Source organism: Lactuca saligna, chromosome 4 (genome assembly GCF_052625555.1).
Source record: "Lactuca saligna cultivar CGN05327 chromosome 4, ASM5262555v1, whole genome shotgun sequence".
NCBI classification, from domain to species: domain Eukaryota; kingdom Viridiplantae; phylum Streptophyta; class Magnoliopsida; order Asterales; family Asteraceae; genus Lactuca; species Lactuca saligna.
The window spans coordinates 127,713,837-127,723,756 of NC_136420.1; the positions used below are offsets into that span (position 1 = coordinate 127,713,837).

Consider the following 9,920-nt stretch of genomic DNA (forward strand, 5'->3'; position numbering starts at 1 on the left):
TTGAATTTCGATTTACTCATTATGATGTTCAGATGAAAATCGATGAACACTGTATGCAAAGGTACAATCAATTTTGACTTTAAGAACAAATGGACCGATTCGTTTAGATATTGGTCTAAAAACAAATGGAAATCGAGTAGACTCAATATATGAACAATATCAAACAGTTTGGGCTCAATGTGTTGGATCAAATGAAAAAGTTAATTGATTTATCGTGGGCTTCGAAAACAAATGTGGATGAACTGTGAAAAAATAATATTTGATTTTGATTTTATGATTTGATCTAAACAAAAAGTAATTGGATCAATAAATGGGGTTGAAACGGATTTGATCCAATGAGGCAAATCGATCAAAAATTGAAAAACGCAAAACACATCAAAATAATGTATGTTTTGGATTCCATTTGAAAATTTGATATACCTTTTTGACAAATCGAGATCCATTTGCAATGAACGAATCAAATTTAAAAGATCTTGGTTCTTTTGTTGGAATGAGAAAACCTTCAATTTTAACATTGTACCACCCACTATGTGAGATGTACAACTCGTTCTTCGTGTTCTTCAACAATCCAAGAACATCTTCAAATGAACCACCAACACATTTGGGTTTTATCTTCAAATTCATTGCAACCTTTGGAGATTGTTGCTTTGCAACCCAAATTTGATTCACGAATTTAGTCTTCACAACATTTAACGATTTTTGTGAGTAACCCCGCTTATCTTTCCAATTAATCTTCTTCTTCTTTTTCTTTCTCATCTTTTTGCAACTTGAAGACTTGACTTCATGATCAAACCCACTTTCCACAACATCAACTTTGTGAGTTTGAATCAAATCTTTTGGAGTTTGATACTTGTGAACTTCTTGAATCACCGGCTTCCGATACGGAATCCTTCCTTCAAACGAATCACAATAACACACAATATCATCAGTTTGAATTCCAATCGAGCTAAAAACTTTTTCATCATCAGAATCAACTTGAACTCGTTTTTTTTTGAACATCAAGAACATCACATTGAACTCCATTGTCAAGAACTTCAACAAACTTAAGAGCACAACGATCATTTGGGTTTTCAATTAGAGAAATGTATTTCTTATTGAACAAATCTCTTTTTTCTCCTTCCTTTTGATTTCTACTACGAACTAATATGTACAATGCAATTTTATTCAACCATACAATCTTACAAAGTGGTTGAAAAAACAAGCTTCCATTATCATCCTTGAAATATCCATAAGAAACCATATTACCCCATGAAATCAATTTGCTTAACACCAACCCATAAAATTGATTTTCGTTGACCTTTAGGTAAGTTTTAAGTCTGTTGCAACGCCACATCACTCCAAAAAACATGTTTGTCATATCTCAAATAAATATAGCTGATCAGGCTATATTGATCCTGAATATGATTACATAACTATCCAGGTTTGACCGTAGTGTCCAACCTTTAAATACTTCTGGTTTTGTTCTTCTTGTGATACTTGTTCTACTGTGAATCTATATAAGCAGGTATGTATACTTTTATAAAATATGGTTATATTTTAATAATATACTTTTACTCAGAGCACTTCGGCCCCATTGTATTTATAGTTGTATATCTTTTATAGGTTGATATACTTAGTTCACTATAAACAATGCTCTGATACCAATCTGTCACACCCCCAAATCGGAACGGCGGAAACATTAAGGGGCGGAGGACATCATATGTAGTATCACAACACATGCATCATAGTAATCAAAGTAATAAAAAACCGTTGCATTAATATTAAAGTGTTTACAAAGTATGTGATTCACAAAAGATTGACCCTAAAAGTAAATAACAAAACAAGACATAAAGCTACTATACTCCATCTTCTGAATCCTGGTGCACGTACATGTCTACTAGTTTCCTGAGAATACAAGTTATTTTGAAAGATTAGATCAACATTTAAGCTGATGAGTTCATAAGTATTTTAGTTCTGAAAATTAAATTATAAGTTCTTTTGAAAAGTTCGTATGTTCCTCCAGAAAATCCTATATTTTTTGATGTGATGAATGATAAGTAAAAATGACCCTACAATTTCTTCTATGAGTACAATATGGATACAATTATATACAATTTAGAGTAAACAAACATTCGATTGTGTAAATCTTCCCTAAGCTCATATCCAAACAAGGAACATGAAACGAGGCGGAAGTCGCACATCCCATTTTTTGTTAGATCTTCAATGTATATAACCCTGGCGTATTCATTTGGTACCTACAAAGTTAACTGTAATAGTTATTTTATATTTGAAGAAAACATTCCTTAAGAAAATCATATATATCATTTTTGTAAAATGGTAAACATAATAGTTCCTTCCATAATCACTTAGTTTATACTAGCTATATATAATCTAGTATTGAACGGACAATTAAATGTGTGAATCTGCCCAAAGCCCACAACCAAACAAGGAACAGGAAATGAGGCGAATGTCACACATTCCACTGCCTATCGGATATTAATTATATATGACTATGATGTATAAACTAAGGTATTATCGAATTAACCACTTAAGGTCCTTTATGCGATACAAGTTTAATAAGAAGTATTAAACCCTTTTATAAATAAGTTTCTAGTTTCTCTAACTCAATTGTGAAACATTGTTTTTTTTTTTTTTTTTTTGGTAAAATGCTATTGTTTTCAGAAAGTTCAATCGAAAATTGTTTACCTTAAAAGAATGATGTTTACTGATGTGCACGAATGTACCCACTAATTTTAATATTTATAACCTAACAAACTCAACTAACTATGCACTTATAGGCAGTGTACCTAACCAGATTACAGTATACCTTAGGTATGTTGGATGTCGATCACAGGGAACGGTTTTACTAATTAATCTACTTGCTATCTAATTAACCTAATTATTAACAAGTTTAGGAAGAGTTTTATCTGATTTTACAAGATCAGACGAACTTAACTCAAATTCATTCAATTAAGTAAAAACACTCTTGTCTAGTTCGAATCCACTTCGTCCTTATGGCTAGCTAATAATTATGGATTATCAAGTTGGTTGTAATTGTATTAGTAATTTAAGTCTAACTTTACCAATAATTAATTAATTCATGTCAAATTATGTATGGTCACACACAATTAAACACAGAGCTAATTATGAATATGAATATGAATATGCTATGTAAGATTTATTATGCAAATGAAATTATAGTCACAATCCACGTTCTCTAACACAACTAAGTTTATTTACTCTAATTACTAACTAAGATTGGTCAATCCTAGCTTTAACAATTTATTGTTCACTAAATCATTAGGTAAACAAGTTCATGCAGTTAATGGTCACGAAGCTACACAGAACATGAAATCAAGCAACTAGAGAAACAAACACAAACATGCTAGGTAACTGTAAATCTAACACAAGAAATTCACCAACTAAATAAATCCATAGAAATTAATCTATTCATAAGTTGGAAGCTTCATCTAGCTAAACAAGAGTAGCTAGATTCAGCTGCTCATAATAGCAACTAACACACTAACACAAATCAAAGTATAATGAAACATGTTCGTAAGTAACAAATAAGTAGACTAAATTATGAACCTTCACTCTTTTGGTGTTGAAACCTTTTTCCAGAACCTTTCTTCTGCTCAAAATCTCCTTCTGGAATCCCTTTCTCTGGCCAAAAAGTCTTTTATTCGTAATGCCCAAGAATGCTTAAATATCCTTAAAAATCCTGCGCCACGTCATGGCTATCTCTGCCACGCCATGATCCCCAAGCAATCCATATCGGGCAAGGACTCTTTCTTTACGCGATCTTTATCTTCTAGAATACTCATGCCACGTCATGCGCGTCCATGCCATGACGTTGTTTTAGTAATTTCCGTGGATTTCTTCATCTCTTATGTGCCAAGTCTCCCATGTTCTATAAATTGTCGCTTTTGGTCCCTCTCTTCGAAAATACTTCTAATTGACTAAAAATAACAAGTTAATGTCATAAGTATCATTATTCTAAACATATTATCAACTTATTAATAAAAATGTACTTAAATATTGCCTAAAAATGGGTATAAATATGGCAATATCAAAATACCCCACACTTAGGCTTTGCTTGCCCTTAAGCAAATCTAAACTTAACCCTTTATTACTAACATCACATAGGACAATCCGATTTCAGCTCAGCCATTATGCCAAGACCTCAACGCATGCATTTGTTTCTAAAAGTTTCCTAATGTACCCCCCCCCCCCCCCCCCCCACATACTTTAAATACTCACAATCTTCATAAACACTCGCCCACTTCTTTCAAACAATGCTCATTTTATGCAACCCTCCGAATCCATCCGCAGAAATCTCACTTAACCTCAAAGTATTTTTGGTTGAGCAACCCAAGCATACATAATCTAGAATTACAATTTATGATATCACTATGGAGCTCTTTTGAATTCTTCATTTCCTTAATAATTTAATCTTTGATTTCTTTGAATTCACCACCTTATTTGATTTGATTTCTGGTATCTTCAACTTTTTGAATTTCTTAGGAATTTTGATCTTTTGATCTTCACTTTAGTTGCTCCAAAATTCTTCAAACTTTTCTTGCAATTCTCTCTCTTTTTTTTTAACATGTACCTCACTTTTTTCACTCAAAAACCTACATGCTTAAGCAGGGACGCTCAACCTCAACCTTTATTGGTTAAGACATAGCTCTCCAGGATACATTTCAGGTTTAGGCTGCTAAACATATTGCATCCCTCAAACCAAGTGGGGTTATGTTTTTGTTCCATGATTTCACTAAAATAAGGGAGGCCACAAATGCACTATAACGTGTATTGGCTCAACTAAACATTTGAACTTTTATCGGATCATCTCATATAACACCAGCAACTACAGTTCAAATTATTATTACTAGATTTAATTATTAAAGATTTCAATTTTCAAATTTTCTAGTAATTTACTTTTTCTACCTCTACCCCACACTTATTTCATACAATGCCCTCATTGTATGCATAGAATAAATCAAAAATAAGAAAGGGAGAAAAGGGAACAGACTCCCCTGGGATAGTAGTGTAAGCATCTCCAAAAGTGTGGAAAACGTGCATCTCCAACACGGACCTCTCGAAAATATAAAGTTGGTGTAGAACTGGATGAATATGTAGATAAACCACGAACATGACCAGAAACTTCAATTCTTCAAAGTGGGTGCAAATATGTAGAACAATGTGGGAAAGTATGAAATGATTCACGTTGTGGCAGAGAATACCACGCCGTGACCTTAGATCAAAACGCGAACAGAAGGCATCTTCAAGTTTTTAAACTGGATGAATGCCACGATGTGGTGTAAGAAGCCCACGTCGTGTATACTGAACGTCAGGAAAAAAATGCCTCATTGCCTTATTCATCCTAGCAGCTTGACCAGTGTCTAAATGGGTTAAGACTCTTCTATGTAAATATACTTCCCAACTATAACCTCTCTCCCTCTAACGTACCCCACACTTATCTTGAATTGTGGGTTCCGACTCATGACTTTAACCTTCCTTGACTCGACTAGAAAAACACAACTCTTGACATAGCCTTATGTGCTTCTGAAAATTTCAATGCTAATCTGAAAAACGGAACAACCCAAAAGAAATAGAAGAGTAACATCATAGGTTAACAAAGTCTTACATCACAAACCAAAGTCAAACATAAAATAAAAAAAATAAAAAAATAAAAAAAAAAACTACTTAGAACAAAACAAACGAAACTAAATAGAAAGGAAATCAATCATCATCTCCTTGCCCTTGTGCTCCACTTGGTCCTACCCCATCATTCTACGGATTCCAAAGCTCCTCCCATGTGGGAAAATAAGGATAATGTGGTGGCATAGAAGGTGGTCGTGTCACACCCAAATGTGAATAAATACCCACAGTAAGTTGGGTATTATAAATAGCATGCCCCTGGAGGTTATCCAAATAAGTTCCCACCCGACTCTGAAAAGGGTCGGTGGGTTGTCCTTGTAATTGTTGTCGAGGGGCACGCTCTCTCTCTATCTCTCCTCTAGCTCGAACAATTCTTCGCCTCGGTCTGGCCGGTGGTTGCTCTGGTTGCGCCTCCTCCTGCTCGTCATCTACTGGCAGTATAACAAAACCGCCCCCAACATTCACCACTACCCACATAACTTCCAAACTTGAATGGTTAAATCTGTCTCCGGGAATCGGTTAAGATTCCTCACAAAGTCGTGAGTCAAAATATGACACAACCGAGCAAGGCGAGTAACCAAATGTCATCCCGTAATCGGACTCCCGAGCCTAGAATTAGCCGCTTTCTTCCCCATGAACCTCGCCAACATATATGGTAAATCACAGCAAACCCCAGGGGTAATAAGACTCCACAGATAGAACAAATTTTGAATAGGAACTTTATCGCCATGATGCTTGTGATTTAAAGAAAAAGTAATAAGGCGATGTAGAAATCAGTAAACGGGGTTCCGAATCTGTGACGCATTAGAGTCACGAGTATTATACTCGTGGTTGGAAATACTCTGCCAGAACTATACATCCAATATCGTTCTACCTCAGCAACCATTCCAACACCACCAAGCCATCCCCAATCGACAATCGGAGCTATCGCAAATTCTCTGTTGTACAACCATCCAAACTGATTTTCATATGTAGTCAATAATGGTCGGGGAATGTTTTGTGAAAACCGATATAAAGGATGAATACTCGCCACATCAATCGGATTTTCCTCCTGTGGAACAGCCCTTCGAGGTCCCATTTCTGCAAATAAAATTAAACCAAAGCAGCAAACGCCCAAAGCATTAAAAAAAATTAATCAGTTTGCCCAGAAGTCACGACCTGGCCAAGCACGCCACGTCATGGACCGCAATTAGGACGTGGGTCTGGATCGGTCATTGTATACACGATTTTAACCAAAAACAATACTTGGGGTTTGTTCCTATTGTTATTCAAAGGACATGCAACCTAAAATCAACAACTAATTTCAACCAATTTCGAAAATCTCAATGTTCACATAAACCCTAACCATGAAAATGTAAAAATTGTAAGTGATAACTTCAATTAATGGACAAAATACATACCAAATGGAGTTAGAAGACAAGAAAATGTGATGAATTTCAAAGACAAATTAAGAAATCAGTTGTGGGGACCTTGTTTCCGTTCGTGAGGTAGCAAGCAAATGGGGAGCAAATGTGTGGTCAAAAGGTTTAAGAAATGATCCCCCCCCTGACTTTTTAAAGGCCACATCGTGGCAGGCTTTTCCACATCATGGACTTTGAAAGATCATACTCTGTAAAAAAATTCTTATCCCCGTAATTGCCCTTTAACCACGATGTGGCATTGACAAGCCACGACATGGATTACGTATGACCTCAAAAAATGAGTTAAATAACAAATTTAACTAACTACTCTGTATTCCATTTATTAATTAAAGCTCCTCACAGCTAATTCTTACTAAGTATCAGTTATTAGACGATGAGTTGATATCTTTCCTAATTAAAACTCAAAAATTTAAAAGAAAAGAAAATGAAAACCAAGCTCGGGTTGCCTCCCGAGAAGTGCTTCTTTTTCTTGAAGTCTTGAGCTGGACTCCATGCCTCCTACGTTGAATCTTCTAAAGAGTCCATCCCCAGCTAGACCTTTTGTTCCTTGAAACGTCTCTTGTAAGCGTGAACTCGTTTTTTGTACGCCTTCTTTGAATTCTCCTTTTTAGCTTTGATCTCTTCCTCATCAAACTTGTGTTTGCTCCCTTTAGTTTCCTCCCTGCACACCATAGCATCCTTCTCCTCTTTCACTAATGGCTTTGTCACCCTTCAAGTAACCTCTTCTTCATCACTTGTCATCTCATCTTCCTTGCTTACCCAAGAAGGTGGACTCTTGTAAGCAATGACTTCAACCAAATATGGAACAGATGCTCTTGGTTTTGTTCTTTTGACTTGATGAACGGCCTTGATCTCTTCTTCCATAAGCTTTTCTAGTTCTTCTAGTTCATTATCGTCATTGATTGTGAACACCTCTTCTTTAACATGATTCTTTTGGAAGCCATCTTCTATCCCAAAAACTTCTTTTTCATCTCCAACCCTCAAGGTGAGCTTGGACTCGCGAATACCAACAAGAGCTCCAACAATTTTAAGCAATGGGCGACCAAGGATAATTGGCACATCGGGATCTTCTTTCATATCCAACACTAAAAAATCTATTGGAAAAATAAATTTTCCAATTTTCACTAAAATATCCTCCACGATGCCCCGAGGCCGTGTCACTGAACGGTTCGCCATGAACGGTTCGCCATGTGAATAGTCATTCGTGTAGCCTTCATCTTCTGAATTTCTAACTTCTGATAAAATAAATAGGGCATCAAATTAATGCTAGCCCTAGAATCGGCTAAAGCATCAACCCTCATTTTGTTACCAAATTCACACGGAAGAGTGAGGTGTCCAGGATCCCCCATCTTCTCAGGTATCTCTCTCAACACAGCTTTTGAGATTTGCTCACTTAGAATCACCTTAGACTGCTTCTTTAATTAGTTACGGGTGTCTATCAAGGCTTGCAGTAATCTTTGATACTCGAGAATTTTGGATAAGGACTCGATAAAAGGGGTATTAATCGGGATTGCCTTCACGTGCTTGACAAACTTTAGATGCTCTCTTTCCAGTGGACTAAGGTCAGCTCTTGATGGAAACGGAAAAGGCGGTTGATATATTGGAGCGAGATTAGGCACTTTTTGTTCAGACAGGGGCCACAACGTGGCCAGACAAGTACCACGTTGTGGCGCTGATGGTTCAGCAACCCCTTCATTTTCGAACTTAGGTTTCCTTGGTTTTGGATCGGGCTTCTGTGGTTCTTCTTCTAATGCCTCCAGGTACTCAGAGATGGCCTCTTCTTCAGTATCTATGGCCATTACATGAGATTAGGTATTTATTTCAGGATTTTTCAGGGACAGTTTCTCATGAACCAGAGTGGCTAGTTGACCAAGTTGTACTTCAAGGTTATTGATGGAGGCTTGCTGATTCTTTATTAAAGTTTGTTACTCATTAATAGCAGAATTAGTAGCATCGTGTCTCTTTTCCGGAGCTTCCATAAACTTCATCAACATGGTCTCTAGATCGGGTTTCTTCTCAGCTGGTGGGTTCTCCTTTTGATAGAAGCCTCGACCTGCCTGCCTGTACTTCTCTTCTTTTTGCTTCTTATACTCTTCATATGGCAGATACTCCTTCTTTGGTTTCCTCTAGTCTTCATCAAACCTATCCCTACTCGAGTAGCACACTTGAGCTTTTCTATTCCCAGACTCATCTAAATTGCAGTCCTTGGTCAAGTGCGGACCACTACACCTCTCGCAACCCACTCTTATCGCATGAATTGAGTGGTCCATTTGTGTCAACCTCCGGTTTATATTATTTAGCATAGCCATCATGGCTACTATTTCTTCAGTTTGGGTCCCTCCACCGCCTTTGATTCCATCTTGCCTAGGGTTGTGGTATTCGCGAGAGTGTTTCTCGAATTCTTCAATTAATTCCTTGACTTCGCCCGGATTTTTCCTTGTAAGTGGTCCTTGAGAATCAAGGAGTTGTATTGTCATCACGTTTACCCCATCATAAAATATTGATACCTCCTATTGAATGTTAAGGTCATGTTGAGGACAATTTCTTAACAACCCTTTGTAACGGTCCCAAGCTTCATAAAGTGACTCTCCCGGGTTTTGCTCAAAATTGGCTATTGCCTTTTTGAGTTTAGAAATCTTGGATGGTGGATAGTATTGATCTAGAAACTGCTCACACATTTGAGCCCAAGTAGTTACGGTACCGGGTGAAAGTGCTTTTCACCAATCCTTTCCAGCTCCTTTAAAGGTAACAGGTAGCATCCTTAGCAAAATGGTGTCTCTGTTAATATTTGGGGCATTGAAGTAATCGGCAATGTCATTTACTTCATTTAAGTGTTTGAATGCATCCTCATGATCCTTT

General features: G+C 36.7%; 1 non-coding gene across 1 annotated transcript; it reads left to right on the top strand.

The window, feature by feature from the left end:
- Positions 1 to 9,584: 9,584 nt before the first annotated feature.
- LOC145044424 (small nucleolar RNA R71) lies at positions 9,585 to 9,691 on the top strand. Its single transcript, XR_013681377.1, has one exon. It is a non-coding gene; the product is annotated as a small nucleolar RNA R71 (small nucleolar RNA).
- Positions 9,692 to 9,920: the final 229 nt, after the last annotated feature.